This window comes from Coptis chinensis, chromosome 4 (assembly GCF_015680905.1).
Source record: "Coptis chinensis isolate HL-2020 chromosome 4, ASM1568090v1, whole genome shotgun sequence".
Classification (NCBI taxonomy): domain Eukaryota; kingdom Viridiplantae; phylum Streptophyta; class Magnoliopsida; order Ranunculales; family Ranunculaceae; genus Coptis; species Coptis chinensis.
In genome coordinates this window covers 35,042,981-35,060,424 of record NC_141459.1, presented here as the reverse complement: position 1 = coordinate 35,060,424, position 17,444 = coordinate 35,042,981, and positions in this window count along the sequence as shown.

Here is a 17,444-nt window from a genome sequence, read left to right as displayed (position 1 = left end):
AAATATATCCTTTGGTTTAGTGACATTGCTAACTATACAAGCAATATGTGTTGTTGTTTTTTTTTCTGATACTTTTATATCAATGTGTTAACCCCATATATTTGCCTTCTCAATTTACTTGCCTTTTCATACTTATCTGGTTCTTTTTCATTTTTCAGGGTACATATAAGAATTATAAGAAGAGGATGAATGCATGGTAGTCGCCACATGTGGAAATCCTATGTCTATGTTCAGGCGCATGTTCTCTCTGAGTTTTATTCAGTTTTTTTTTTTTTGGGTCTTATTGTAACTTTTGAGTGGGTTGAGTGAGTGGTTTTATCTTATAAATGGTGATCACTATATGTTTCACAACGGATATACTTTCTAATGGGAAAAGATATTCTACAAGTTTGTTTTGTCGAACAATTTTTACTAAGGTATGAGTTTTAAATAGTATGGAATAGCAGAAGTGAGGACAGAAGAATTTGTTAGCAAGACTGATTTTCCTCAATTTTTTATGAGTGTTTTTGTGGCAATTAATGGATTATAGTTTTAGTTCGTATTAAAATACATAAATGGGCATTGCTTTTTTTTACAGTTTTTACATTGTAAGAGTCAAAGGCTCCTTGCTCAGTATACATAGTGTCTCCGGCCCCTTAATTGCTTTGAACCTAACACTTTTTTGAATCTCTGTAGCTGTGTAAGCAACTATGATCACTTGCTTTTGTAGTTTCGTGTACATGGTGATCATATTTTTTTTTCCTTTTAAATGTATTATTGCATGAACTCCACTCAAACTTGAGTTGGTCACTAGAAGTTGTTAAAGTGATTGTAAACGTTAAAAAAAACAATATCGAAAAAAGCTTGAGTAATCATTTTTATTTTTATGAACTTGGGTAGCAGGAATATACAGAATTAGGTTTCACAGTTCCGCCTTTAAAAATAAAATAAATTCATAAAGGCATATAATGTTCACTCTCTTCAATAAAATTTGTTTGTTAAACATGTGCAGAGCACGTGCATTTTGCTAGTACACTTAATGAGCATGCAGTCAAATATATACATGTCCAAGAGTTGTTGTCGTTGGATGAGGTGGAGTAAATCACAGGTGATGTTGGGATAAATTGGTGATTTTCATGAATGCGTATTTTGTTTTGTTAAATAAAGCTAGGGTTTGTGTTTTATGACATAAATGTTTTTTTTACCAATTAGTATAAACTTGACGGTATCAAAATTATGCATGATAATTATGTGATTGACATTGAATTGGTAACGTGAGTTACGGTAAATATTACCGTTTGAATAGTTGTTCCCTTGCTTACGGCTGCAAAACTGAACTCTAGTCATCTTCTCAATATTGTCAGAACCACATCGCCAGCTCGTTCTAGCAAATGAATGAAAACCTAAAAATTCATTCTCTTTGCAAAATAAATAAATGTCTTAATTATGTATCAGAAATTCAGAATGACACTAATAACCAAATTGGTAAACATTGTTCCAAGGTTGACTTTCCACTCTTGTAAAGAAACTTAACGTACGTGTGATCACCAAATTGGTCTCAATCGCTGTGTTTATTAACGTACGTGTGATCGCCAAATTAAAATCCTCCACTATTGTAAAGAAACTTGTAAATACTGGTAAGAACGTAATTAAAAGCCTCATATCATGAATATGACATCTCCAAGAACTGTTTGAAATGGATGACGTCGATGAGACTAAAGTTTACCTCAAATATTTCATTAATTAAAAACAAATCACGGTATATGATCAGACAAAGGTTTGTACTCAACATTGGTTTTTGTAAATATTAGTATACTGTTCAAGCTACCATTTTGATTACAGGGTTTTTGTAAATGTAAATGATAAATTCCATAATACTTGCATAAAATTCTTAAGCAAAACTAATGAACTACCCAATCGAAGGCATATGACAAAATAAAAATGTGTACATATCCAATTAGATTGCACACTTTTCTCTTTGGAATCTGAATTATCAATACATCAAAGGAACAAAATTCTGCAAGTTCAAGCAAATGGGTTATAAAAATATTGCTTATTGTGCGCCAAGTATTTACAAAGTACTTTGCAACACGGAGTCACATACTGTATGTTTTGAAGCAAAAGATCCCAAAACAACTATACATGATAATCATATATTTAATAACTCCATGACAAAGCAAGCATTTCTAATTAGACTCAAGCATTCAACTATCGCGCGAATTATATGTAGGGAAACACTAAACCACTTGAAATGAGATCTCTTGGCAATGAACAAATTAAAACTTGAATGAAAAATAATTGAGGAGTATAAAAATTAAGTAAATATAACAACAATGAGTAAATTTAAAGTTACCTTCTTCAATTTGAGAACCCTTCAGTTCTGAATTCTTCAATTCCACGTCATCTCCCTATAATTCACGGTCATCATAATAAATAAGGAGTGTTGGTAGGAATAGAAGAATCCCAAAGGTCATGGTTACCTGCGGTTTGAAGAAGGGTAGAGTTTTTATTTGAGTTTGAGGAAGGTTTGGAAACTGGGGGGGTTTTTTTTACAAAAATGTTTGACGAACGATTGGGTTTCTTTTTAGGTTTTTAATTACCTAAGTACCCCTAGCGTAAAATTCATAAAAGGGCGTGTATTGGGTATTTTGTTTTCAAAGCACTTGAAAAGACCAAATAGACTTATATGAAATTACAGAAACAGACCAAATTTCAGGGTTATTTTGGTAAGAAGAAAAGTAATTATTTTTGAAGAAGGGACTTTTTTAAAAACTTTGTTGATGTGGCTCCCTATGATCAATGTGTCTAGCCTAAACCTTAAATGGAATATATAATTTATTGTCGAATGCAAATAAATATATTTAGTGGTAGCTCTAACTGCATATATCATATAGATCACAACCATAATATTTGTGAAGTAGGGTATATACGTTGGACTCACTTTGCCTGCCGTTGGCTCATAAGGGTCTTGTTTCAAATCACCGTACAACTTTTCTAGAGCCTCCAATTAAGCGAGTGCCTTTGGTTATTCTTTAAGCTTCTATAGCTGCTGAAATTATTGATGAAAGCAATATTAGAAATTTTAAATTGGTAAATAACAACTAAATTTATAATGTAAGAGTAAACATATTATCACATTTGTCACTGTTATATATATTGACCAACATCCATAGCATAGGTAACAAAGTGCCTGATCAAAACTAATAGAACCATTCTATGAGACAACTTCTCAAACAGTCAAACACAAATAAAACCATTTGACGCATTCTAGTTTAAGATTTTGAGGTCATGGAATCTAAAAACTCGACGCTAAAATTATCACCATAAAACCCAAATAAGATCCTGCATAATCACCTACAATATAGATGTGTTCCAACATCGGGCATAATCTTAGATATATTCATAGACGTGAAATGAACAATTATTTAGAAGAAATCGGTTACTCATAGTTGGAAACAACTATGAAATATGCATTACCAATTAAGTCAATTGTTTTTTGTTTATCATTACATGAGGAAAGAAAATAGTAACAACAAACAAAGTGAAAATAATCCTATTTGCTACATGTTAATGCAAAGAATAAAATCAATTCAAACCATGAGTATAATTAAACAGTTTTGAAGTTAATGTGATCAATATTGAAATTAATGTGTTAGCTAGTGCTGGAAATCAATTCGCATATGAAATTAAAATCACCAAACCCTTCTCGCAATTAAAACCTTAACTTATGGTTTCTATTGGTCAAACCCTGAAACTGGCGTTGTTACTACTAATAATTTTCTTCACCAAAATTTTGAACACACACATTACGCATGTTAGAACTACACGCAATAGTCAAACAATTTGACCATTACATATTATGCACAACACAATTAATGACTCACAAATCTTAGTATGATTAAAACCTTGTAAGTAAACCACTCCAAATCAAACCCCTTTGTAAGACACTTCTTAGAAGCTCAAAAGTTTTTCCGGTTATAGAGAGCCTCTGAAATTGCAATAAGTGCCATAGCTCTAGTCATACTCTCCTCATGTGTCTTGCTAATAAGAATTTTCAATATACTAATCATCAAGCCTCCCCAACGCGAAATTCAGCCTAACAACATCAACTTCTGCATGGAGCACATTAACACCCAGTCCCCAATTCTTAAATACCTTCTGAAACAGTTGATTATGCTCCAAAGTTTTCTCGTACTCCACCAATCTTGCATGTACAACTTTAAGAAGATGACTAATATGGGCAAACTCAACGGAATCAACATCTCCTAATGAGCTTTATGTATTTCCAATTCTTCAAACAATGTGGCAAAACCTCTTTATGATTCAACACTGTAACATGTTAATTGCCACACTAAGCTCGCTACTTGCAAGAACTGAAGTCGTGGTATTCGTGTAAGTTGCTAGCTCATACTAAAGCAAGTCAAGGACGGGTTCTAATTCTAACTTTGACAATACATCCTAAACTATCATTAAACCTGTTCAAACCATAGCAAATGTAAGTTGGCATTGATCCTATGATGATTGTATCTTACATTATGTAGTTTAATTGGCTGGCTTCAAATTCAAGTTCATTATTTCGTTGAAGTGGCTTTTAAGATTTTTAGCGCCATAATGGTTTCACTCGTTAAGTGAATCTCTTTAAAAAAGCTATCTCATGACTTCTCTTTGATACCATATATGTGTAACATCAAGTAACATTCTGGTTGAGGATATTCTACTATTACATGTGTAATCAAGTAAAAAATAAACAACATAAAAGGTGTTTTTTTTTTAAAAAAAAATAACCAATTAATGAAACTTGAAATAATTCGATTCACATGGTTCTCGTCTAAGTTCCAGTATACTATTTCATGATCATACAGTATTAACGTTGTCCTTAAACCAAAGAACGTTGTATGGCTTTAAGAAACAAATTCATGTGTTCATCCTTTGAAGTAACTCATGCTCAACAATTGGCGTCATTGCAATCATTAGCCCATTATCTTGATCAGTAGTTTCTCAACCAATAACTAACTTATACTATATAAATATTTGAATGAGACAATAAAGAGAGCAAAATAGAGGGGTCTAATCAATGATGCAAACAGTAATCCGACCACTACACAATTCATTTGCCCTTGTGACAAAGTGTATAACCACCACCAGCAATAAATCATATGTAGCTTTTTTATTAGTAGAAATTGTAGTCTCTCCAAATCCTCTCTTTGGGTTTCTAAAATTCACAAAGCTAATGCAGTAATTGCTTTCTAAACTTTTCAAATCAAGTCAAAACAGATTTAACAAAAATACTTTAGTTTTTGTTTTTATTGGTTACAAAAATACTATAGTTGATCTCATATCCTTTCTTCGATTGATTATCTACACTATTGCAAGCATGTAGAAAGAGAAGGTTAAGAAAGAACATAATCAAAAACTTACTGATAGAGAGAAAGAGAGAGAGAGTTCTTTCATTGATGGTGTTCAATAGGGATGCAGTTTTGGTCTCATGATGTTCGATTGTAGTTATTTTCTCGAGTTCTTCAATGGTGTTCGAAAAGGCTAGGATTTTGTCTGGGTTGATTGTGCTTTGCAAAGGGTATGTTTCGCCATCAAACCCATTTAAAGCTCCAGTGCAACTGTTAACCATCAAACTAATTCGTTAGAACTACAAACGAACACCATTGAAGAAAGTATATTTAGAACTTCAAATTTTCAAACCTTTCAAATAAAGAATCAAACATGCAGCAAATAAATTGGGTAGAACCAGAAATTCAAATAAAAAACATACCCATAATAAATCGACAGCAAGAGAGAAACGGATTGGCTCGAGTAGACGCCAAATATGCATGTTGGCAGACCGAGATTCATGAACCCTTCGATTGGAGAGATGAGAAAGAGAGAGAATGAAAGAGGCAGAGATGTTGCCGCCATAGTTTTTTTTTTGTGAGAGAGTTTGGGGCGTTTAACAAATGGGTTGGGTTTTGTTTTGTATTTTGGTTGTTAATTACTTAATTACCCACTGGCAAACAATTCAAATTAGGCGTGTATTTGGTTTTTTTTAATCCCTAGCATGTGAAAAGACCAAAATGTTTTTTTCATAAATTGCTAAACACAACAATAATAAGGTTAAGTAAGTAATCAACCAATTAATTATTTTTTAAATAGGGACTTTTTTATAAAATCTGCTGACGTGGCTCCCTATGAGCATCCTAGGAGAATGGATATTAATGTAGGTAGGATGAGGGGTTGAGTGAATAGTGATTGGTATAGATGTAAGGGCATTTTGGTAATTTCACAATTTCTTTTGTTTTTTTTCTGTTGTGCAGGCTTGGTGGGCTCTAGGGCTGGAAAAATAATTGCACATAGGGGTAAAGTAGTAATTCACTTCTATTGTAAATTTAAATAGAAAATCTAGTGTGCGCAGGAGAGAGAGTGGTGTAGTTAATGTAGGCCACTCATCACACCAAAAAGTACGGGTGTATTGCATCATGAAGTACAGTGCAAGGGCCCAGATTCATGCGTGCCGGTGCAGCATGAGTACTCTAGAACTGCTAAAATTTAAAATAAGAAAGAAAAATAATGGTGGGGCTTGAGATTGTTCCACGTGCTTATGCACGTGGCATGAGGCTAGTAAAATTTTAGGGGGAATTAGCGATACCCACCACATTTAAAGATCTCTTTTGTGATACCCCCCACATTTGAAGATCATTTGCGATCCCCAAATTTGCAACTTCTGTCAGTCAACAGTTAGGTGACCGAGTCAAACCGTAAGAAAAAAACCCAAAAAACTCAACAAAAATAATAAAATAATAAAAAAATCGATGGTATATGGTATGTAGCTTTCCAAATAATGGATGATATATAGTATGTATCATCCTTACTTTAGCAGACCAAAACTTCCAATAAGAATGGTGAGAATTAAGTGATAATGGTACTCAAATGGATGATATATGGTATGTAGCATTCCAAATAATGGATGGTATATGGTATGTAACATTTCAAATAATGGATGGTATATAGTATGTATCATCCTTACTTTGGCAGACTAAAACTTCTAGTAAGAATGGTGAGAACCAAGTGATAATGGTGCTCAAAATGATGGTATATGGTATATGGTATATAGCATTTCAAATAATGAATGCTATATAGTATGTATCATCCTTACTTTGGCACGTGGAGGGGTATTTTGGTAACCTCCACTATTTAATTAGGTCGATTTTTATTTTATTTTATTTTTGAGTTTTTTGGGTTTTATTTCTTACGGTTTGACTCGGTCAACTAATTGTTGACTGACGGAAGTTGCAAATGTGGGGGTGTCGCAAATGATTTTCAAATGTGGGGGTATCGCAAAAGAGATCTTTAAATCATGCTATGTTTCTTTCCTGAGTTTTGTGCTCGTTTCACGGATTGGGTTGGGGTTGATATTGTGAGACCCACCAACTACATTATATGCTCCTTCCGTGCAATGACTTGGCCGGGGTGGAGGATACAACCTAATTGGGTTGCCCTTTACACCCCATCCGACCAAGTGGCGCTTAACAAGTTAGCAAAGGTAGATGATAAATGGCGTGATGCCTGGCAAATTATCATGGCATGGCAGGATGCAAAGGAACCTCACTTCTTTATAGAAGAGGAAGACAACGCTTAAATGTTGGATATGAGGTAAGTTTTATTTTTTGTTCATGTCTGTTTATGTCCCAAGCAATTTAATTCTTGTTATCCCCATAACGGGTGGAACTCATACATAGTTGCGTCTGTTTTTATTTATCTATATTAGTATGTTCTAAATTTGGTTTGCAGGTGCTCTAAACTTTTCACGTGTTTCCATTGTATTTCCTACCTTTCTTATTTTAATACTTTGAGGGCAAAACATGTTTTTGTTTGGGGGAGGCATAGAAACACACGTAATTTAAGGCACCCATTAGGATATATATGTTTAATATGCACTTGTTTTCTAGTAAAAAAAATCCAAAAATATAAATAAACAGTTTATGCTACACACTTAGGAATATTGGTATTGTTTCTTTCTCTATGATGATATTAATCTAGAAGTTTTTCGTTAGCTTTTAAATTAGAATAGTTTTTAGAAATTTAGGCTAATATGTAGGTAATAATCATTGCATCTTTCCATAAATATATTGCATGAGCATCTATATTTGTATTGGCAATAAGTTTTTGAAATCTAGGTTAAAGTACTTATTCTACAAATCCTATGAGAATATAGCATAAAGCCTTATATGAGTGAAATATTTGAGAAATGACACAAGAGATAAGTAAATTCTGAATAGAGAAATCACACGTTCACTTGCTTGATCACTATACCATATCCTAAACGAGAATTTAGGCCCTTTTTGGATCGAAAGAGCTAGAAATTCAAACCTTATGAAATTATTTTCCGCTAATCGCCCCTCTGAGTCTTTCTTTAGCCTTTCATAAACCGCAATTCATTTACCCTTTTATACAAAACAAAATAAAAATAAAAATCAACCTACCCATTTTTGAATGAGTCTAAGGATAGAGATGAAATGAAAAAGAGAAAAGAGAAAGACCTGTGAAACCAAGAATTTGTTAGTTGTTTCAAATAAGAAAATGAAGTTTCCATCCAAAGAAAAGAAAAAAAATAAAAAATAAAAAATAAAAAGTTAGAACTTCAAAAACATAATCAAAGGAGTTAAAAGCCAAAAGAAAAAGGAAAAAATGACTAAGGATGGAAACAAAGTGTAGAAGTAAAGTAAGAACAAAGTTTTCTCTAGTTACATAATATGAAAACTCTATTATCTCAGACTTGTCCTTTTGAATATCCATTTCCTTCCTTCTTAAACCATCTCCTAATCTTTGCAACACCTAATAAAGACCTCTAGTTCAATTAGGAATAGGTTAGTGTGATAGTAAGTGGCAGATGTGTTTGATCGACTTCGGCTTCCTTGTGTGTCATTGAGATTGTAAGGTAAAGTGTGCCTACTGCGCACTGGAGTGAGCGAAACTTGAGTGGAAAAATTAGAGTGTTTTTGTTTTGACTTATATGTGGGGACCTACTTAAGGACGATATTCCAAAGTTTCAGAAATGGACCTGTTCTTGCATTTCATAGCATAGTTCATTATATATATGTTTATCCGTAGATGATTAATTATTATGCACGTATTAACTTAGATTTTGACTTGATTATTCTATATTCATTGCTAGTGAGATGTATAGATATTTGAGAATAATAAAGTAGGAAACAATAATTTTATTTCTTAGTCGTTGTAGTATAGATAAAGTTTGTGAGTACCTTCTCTGGAAAACTCTCACGAGGCTATAACTCATCTACTAGAGAATTCCTAGTGGTTTAAAGTCTTATTGCATATGGTCAATGCAATCGCACTCGGCGAAACCAGATTAGTTAGAACTCCATTTTTTGTCACTTATATTAATGTAACGCCCGTATTTAAAATACGTATTTATTTATTTATTTATTAATTAATTTAATTATTTATTTAAAATTCGCTGGATTGGATTTGGATATGTGGGCCTGGTTTCTGGGCCCGAGTCTGTGTTGGGCTTGGGTTTCAAACCCAAGTATATAATCACATTGTTATAGAGAATAGGGTTCTTGGAGAATAAAAAAATAATAAAAATGGAGGCGGCTTGTTTGCTCGAGCGTTGGAGCGCGACGACTCGGACTAGGAGGGATTCGTTGGGTTTTAATACAGGTGAGTAGATAGTTTTTTTCTATTTCACAAAATCCAGAGTTTTACTGGTATGTTTCCGTTCATTTTCTGTTTGTTCGGCTATGGTTATTCGGCTAGATAATGTTAGTGTAGCTTTTGTCAAAATATATAACTGTTGAAGCTTGGAGAAACCGTTAATGGCGGCGAGCCAAAACCAAACGGTTGTCCTGTGTACGGTTTGGTACTGTTCGTATTTTATTTGAAACTATTTGTGTATTCCTCTTGTTGTATTGATTGGGGTTAGACTGTGGAAGCTCTAAACAGGGGTTAATGGAGGCGCGAGCTCATATTGTTTTCTTTAATTCATCTTTGTTGTTGTTTTGTTGGGTTTGGTGTTGATTAAATCGTGATTAGGGAAGGGGCTGTAATGCCGTCGAGATTAATTGGTGTGGAGATCATTTGGAGAGTGGGGCAGTTCATGCTCTGCTTAAGCTCTGTAAAAAGTGCTAATGGTGGTTAAAGAAAATCGCGCAGTCGATTAGAGTAGGTGAAGTGTTATTGTTGGGAAGTGTCGGGTCGTGTAGTGTGTGTGAGGGCGGTAGATGGGAGCTGTCGAAGCTCCATTAATGGCGGCGGGAAATATTTCAGATCTGGATTTAGGAAGAGTGTTGATTTTATGATTTTCAGTTTTTGCTTTTGTTAAAGGTGTTGGGTTTTTCAAATTGAGTCAAACCGATGTGTTGAAGTGGGAGGAGGAGAACCCGGTGGTGGCTGGTGGTGGAGGCTGCTGGAGGAAGAAGATGACCAGCTGGGCCTGGGGCTTGGGCTTGAGGCTTGGGCCCGATTTTGTTTTTGTTTTGGGCCGAATTTTATTAGTGGATGGGCCAGTTTCTATTTTGTCTTGGGCCAAATTCCATTGGTGTTTTTGGGCCGGTTTCAGTTCAAATTTTTGGGCCGAACCACTTAACTGTTTTGGACCAGTTTCTAATATTGTTTGGGGCCAGTCCATAAGACATAAAATAGAAATCCAAATGGGTTTTTCAACTTGTAGACTTTCGAATCTTTGGTTGAGTCATAGGCTTGGCTAGTGGGTCCGAACCATGACCTTAACCATTACCTTAGTCGTGAGCCCATGAACTGCACTTTTGACATTACCCATGAACCATGACTGTGACCCTGAACCTGTTGAACATGGAAACGACAGTTTGACTTTGACAATGACAGTTTGACTTCGACCATGATGTGTTGACTTTGACCGTTGACCTTTGACTTTGACCGTTTACTTTAACCTTTAACCGTTGACTGTGTAATATTGACTTTTTCCAGTTTTTTTCGCATGTTTAAGTATATGGACAAATGTAGTAATAAAATATTGTCAGAAACTGTATAACCTTGTTTGTCATTATCTAATTAAGTTTTGACGTGAGTGGTACAATATATAATTGGCACGTAACTAGAGGGGAATTCTGATAATAAGAATTTGATATATATGTTTTTATGAGTATTAAATTATATACGGACTTAGATTCATGGACTTTGATTGTGGACTGTGGACTGTTTAATTGTGCCACATTTTATGTTGTAAATTGTATGGACAAATCAAATGCTAAAATGCTGTGGAAGCTTGTATAAATTTGGTTGTCATTATCTAATTAAGATTTGACGTTAATATTGTGACCTTATATAATATGTTGGGATATATATATTAAATGCAATAGTTTTGGAGACATAAATGTATAAACGCTCCATTATTTTATATGTGAGATGCTACTATAAGGTAGTATAGTATGTGTGGATATTTTCCCACGGGATTATGGCTTAGTGCAATAATGTATTGGCACGTGACAGAATGAAAGTGGTTATGAGATATAATTGAGATATTTCTAAATATTGTGGCTTAGTGCAATAAGGTATTTGACCTGCACGTGATATAGTGGAATTATTAGGAGTCATTAATGTATGACACTTGAATAAATTACGTAATGAAAATCCTAGAACCTAGCTACCACAACTCATGTGATTTGCCCTGTGTGGGCGTGTGCAATTTGATTGGCCCTTCTAGCGTTTCAGTGAATCTGAATGGCCTTCGGGCGTAAGTAATTTGATTGGCCCTTCTGGCGTTTCAGTGAATCTGAATGGCCTTCGGGCATAAGTAATGTGATTGACCCTTCTGGCGTTTCAGAAAAGCTGAATGGCCCTTCTGGCGTAGCTGAATAGTGGCTTGATTATTCCGTTCGCAATATTAGAACGAGACGTGCGATATTTTATGCCGAATAATGGCAGTACTTGCATAATGGCTTTTCGTGTGAGGGTTACGGTGTGCGGCATCCCATTTCGGGTAGTTACGCACGGAGTGGTTCATTATGTGAGTGGAGGCATGTGGATGTACATGTTCGGCGTTGGGAAGCGATTGTGGTAGCCAGGGAAACTAGGTAAGACATAGATACGACGTGATTTTAGGGACACGCAAAGAAAGCCTTAAATAATATAATTATGGTAATATGTTGGTTAATGATATATCTTTAGATAGATGACTGTATATGGTTTGGCAGAAGGGTGGGTCAAACTAATTACTCGTGCAGAGACGACCCACTCTGTAATTGAGCATGAAATGCGGTACGGATATAATATGCATGGTTGGTTATTTGTTTAGTTAGAACCTAAGGCGCCTCGATGGAGGAACTACATGCCTTATTTATTATGAGTATAGTTTGTTGTGTGGTTAGTGGAAAGTTAAGGCGCCTCAGTGGAGGAACTACCTGCCTTAGTTATTGAACTTAAGGATGTCGTATTAGTTGTTGGGAGTTAAGGCGCCTCGGGGAAGGAACTAACGGCCTTATGGATTGTGTATATATTTGGTATAAGTATATGTTGTATTTTAGAGCTACTCATACCAGCATTTTTATAATGCTGACCCGATTTGCATGTTTGCTTATCGGGTGTGTTCATTAAATGAACATAGTTGATAAGTCTTGACAGGTTTAGTGTTGAAGAAGATTGGTTGCTGCTTGTGGTTTGCGTTAGCATTGCATTTCAAGATAGGCTTTGTTTCCCTTTGAGGTGATATAGATTTTCAGTTGAGATAAGGTTATTTGCATTTTCATTTTTAAATTTTTGTAATGAAGAGGACTTTTGTTTAAGTTAAAATTTTTATTGGTTTTTAATTATCCGCATATTTAAACTGTTTATGGGTTTTTGGAAGTGGAGAGTGCGTCACACCTCGGAGATCGAAGAGTCGGGAACAAATAATATTTTTCCGAATTCTGTCGAAATTCGGGGTGTGACAATTAATTTCTCATATTTGCTTGAGGACAAGCAAAATGATGTTTGGGGGTGGTTTGATAAGAGCCCAAAACTATAGTTTTAACCCCTTAATATCATTACATTTAGACTAATTATGTTTATAATAAATAAGAGTTAGTACTGTTTACGTGTTTTTGTGTATTTCAGGTATTGTAGTCGAATATGAGAATAAATATGTCACTTTTGGAGATAAAGGAGCAAAGGTTGGTTGCTAAGAAGTTCTATGATTAAAGGCCAAGATTCAAAGAGAAAAAACCTTTTTAAAGCCCGGTCAAAGCTGAAAACTCAAAGTCAACATGGACAGAAATAGAGCAAAAAGTCAACAGAACTTTTATAGGTCGTATCCTTGGACTCAGACCTCAGAACTTGGCCTATTATATGTCAAAACGACCGGCTCGGAAAGAGATTTCTAATGGTCCAGTCTTTGACCCAATCAGATGAATAAAAGTTGACAAAAAGGCTGTTGCAGTAATTTCTAATAGAGAAACCCTCTTTGGACTTAAGTAATTAGGTTTTGGGCTTGATTTAAGGGACCAAAATATGGTTCCAAAGCCCATGCACGAAATTGTAAACCTAACCCTCTCTTATATAAAGAGGACTAAGGCATAACTCTTGAGAAATTAGTTATTATTTAGTTTAGACCTAGGTTTTAATTCATATAACTCTTTCCTTAGTTTTAAGTTAGTTGTTTATTCAATATTTAGTCTTTAATATAGTTTCAATTCTTAAACTCTCATCCATTAGATTAATAAAATCCAAGTTATTGTTCTTCATTATGTCTTCTTCTTATTTCTATATTAATGATAGTCTAATGACTTCTAGCTAAACCTCCATTAGAGGGGTTTGATGAAGCTTTAATGAAGACTTGATGTGTTAGTTAGGATTATTACATTTAAGAGTTTCACTCTAGTAGGTTAGTTGATTTGTCATAAGAATGGGTTGAACTTCCTCACATGCTAATTATTAGTTGGTAGAGATTGCCATGAATAATTAGGGATCAATTACTTAATCTTTATTGGTTAGGATTGCAATAATCTACACTAACATATTATGAATTAATCTAAGTGGAATCAAATCCCCCTAATCCCTTCTCTATATTCACATCTTAGTATTTAATTGGCATAGTACAAGTTAGAACATTTTAATTAGTTCAATCACCATATTAGTATAATTAAATTCATTACTCACATTAGTTTTGTTAGAATTGATTAAACCATTGAAATTTACGTCTAAACAAACTAGGAGTGGAACGAATTCTCTACTTCACATATTTCACGATAATCGAGAGTAGATAACTTTGATCATAGTAGTAAATAGTTTTACTTTTACTTATTCATAACATAACTAGTTAAGAGTAGGTAAAACTATTGTTTTACACTTTATTAAACACACAAGGTATCCTCTTAAATGGGCTTCGAGGAGGTTTAGAAGTTACCTATCAAGCCGTTCTTACACGCTGCTTGAGGAGAAGACAACTTTGGTTGGCGCCTGATCTGAGAATCAAGCCCAACCTTTCGAGCTTTTTGTTTATCTTTTGAATGAGATTATCAAAGATTTCATATTTTGGTTGCCCCAAAAAAAGAATGGAACCTAAGTATTTTCGCCTAAGGCAATGCTTGGCATTTTGAGGATAATCTTTAATGAATCAGTTTGATGAGATGACACGTTTTTACTAAAATGGACCCCTAATTTGAAGATTTCATATTTTGGTTGCCCCATAAAAAGAGTGGAACCTAATTATTTTTTGCGTGAGGCAATGCTTGGCATTTTGACGATAATCTTTAATGAATCAGTTTGATGAGATGACATGTTTTTACTAAAATGGACCCCTAATTAATTTTAGTGCAGTTCAATTATTGTCCTCTTATTTGACAAAACTCATTGATATCAATAACAGTTTCGGTTTCAAACTGATCATCTCGACAGAATATGAATGCATCGTTTGCAAAAAGTAGATGAGTGAGAGCATCAATATTCTAAGAGATCTCTATGCCATTTTTTTTTGGGTTAACGAATATTACCCCTTGCCCCCTAGATGAATAAATTAGGATCCCCCCCCCCTAGATGGGAAATTAGAGTCTCCCCCCAAATATAAAAAAAAAAAAAAACACGGCCAATCCAAGTTGACTTTTTTTGTGTGTGTACTTAGGGGGGATACCCTAATTTCCCCATCTAGTAAGGGGGAAATCCTAAATACTTGTTAACCCTGTTTTTTATGGGTCCTGTATTGGGCACTCATCAAATTGGATTGGGCAACCCCCCAAAAAAAAAATATATTACAAGTTTGCCATCAAAGCCCAGACCCAACAACCAATCCAATCGGTCTCGCCATAACGAAACCCTCGGGTCGTTTGAGTGTACACTCAAATGGTCTCGCCATGTCGTTTGAGTATATACTCAAATGGTTTATCCATATTGTTTGAGTGTACACTCCAATGGTCTCGTCATGTCGTTTGAGTGTACACTCAAACGGTCTCTCCATGTCGTTTCAGTATACACTCAAACAGTCTTCGCGTGTCGTTTGAGAAAAAACTCTTGGTTTTTAGCTAGACGATATGGCGGGGTTGTTTGGGCAGTCTCCAGGACAACATGGCGGGGTCGTTTGGACTTAAAAAATTCGGTTTGTTTGTCACGATGTTCATTTTTAAAATCAACTTCCACTTAATCAATCCAAACTTGAACTCAAACTCGAAACGACTTCATCAAGCTTGGGCAAACTCGAACTCAAGTTTAATCAACCTAATCTTCCACCCAAACTCCAATAAAACATCAAGTTTAATCAACCCAATCAAATTTAATCAACCTAATCAAGTTTAATTAACCCAACCAAGTTTGAGTATATACTCAAACGGGACACGACTTGAATTGGGTGAAGTCGCCAACTTCAATTCCCATTGTTGATTCACAACTCAACACTCAAAGTATGAACACAACAGAAAACTTTTTTTTTTTTTTTTTTTTTGGGTTCTGTCTTGCAAAAGAGATGATACCAGCTAAAAAGGTTTGAAAAAAATGGTAGCCGGTATGCGTTGAAAGGAGGGGGGGTGTATTGGGCTATTGTTGTTGGACTTAGTTGTCGGGCTAGGGCCGGAAGCTACCCAATGCAATTTGATGAGTGTTCGATTAATCATCTTTTTTTATTTAGTATTCTAGTAAGAACTTCTTCCCTACATCATATGAAGAGAAAGGGTGATATGGGGTCCCCTTGTCGGAGACCTCTAGATGACTTAAAGAAACCATGCGGTGAACCATTTATAAAGACAGAGAATTGGGGAGAGGATATACAGAGATGGACAAGATTCACAAAGTGTGGGTCAATACCAATTGACTCAAGAATGAGAATAAGAGATTTTCAATTGACTCTGTCAAAGGCTTCTACCATGTCAAGTTTTATGGTTATGAGACCAGAGTTCCCAGAAACAAAATTTTCATGTGCTAAGATGACATTATCGGATATTTGTTTCCCAGAAACAAAAACACTATGGTAAGGAGAGATACAAGGAAAGATGAGTAATTTTAGTCTATTGGAAATAGTTTTTGAAATGATTTTATACACTATATTTTGACTGATGGGTTTAAAATATGTACAACATTCAAGATTTGTTGTCTTAGCTATCAAAACAATATTTGTTTGATTGATCCTATCCAGGGAGAATCCTCGAGAGAAGAAATTTGAGACCAGAAGAAGCACATCTTGTTTGATTATATCCCATGAGGACTGATAGAACAAGGCCGGAAAGCCATCCGGCACTGATGCTTTTAAGGTCCCAATGCTGAAAAGAACTTCTTTGATTTCAATCATGTTAACTGGCCGAAAAAGGTCAAGATTTTCTTACTGTGAGATAGAAGGTGGAAAAAGATCATGAATAGAACTTGTATTTACAATGCATTGTTCAAAGCAAGTTTTGAAGTGATTTACAAAGGTTTCGCCAATATGTTTACTGTTATGTGCCCAAGACCCATCCATTTTTTTTATCCATTCAATTCTGTTAAATTTTCTATTTTGTAAAGTTTTGATATGGAAATATTTTATATTTCTGTCACCTTCAATAATCTCTTGATCCCTAGATTTTTGTTTCCATAATTGTTTTTCATGATAAAGAGTGTCAAAATTGATCGGTGCTTCTTGTTCAAGTGCGACATTTTATTTTATTTGGTGCATTTGGATTGGATATGAGTTATTTTGATTTTTAGAACATTGATCTGGTGGATGTTGTTTCCAAAAGTTGTTTTGTTCCAAAATTTGAGAGCTTTCTTTGTCGAGTTGAGTTGTTTAGAGATATGGAGTGGATGGTGTGGTGGTGAAAGGTTTGTAATTTGTGTTGGCAAGCTGTTTGTGATGATTTGGTTGTAGTCTTTATGATCTGTCCGCATAGACTGAAATTTGAGAGGTTTTAGTGAATTGATTGAGGTAGGGTGGGTTTAAGGAGTACTAGACAATGGTTAAAAGCAATAGCAGGTTTGTGTTGAACGATGGAATCAGGAAAAAGGAGTAGCCACTCTTCATTAACTAGAACTCTGTCTGATCTTTT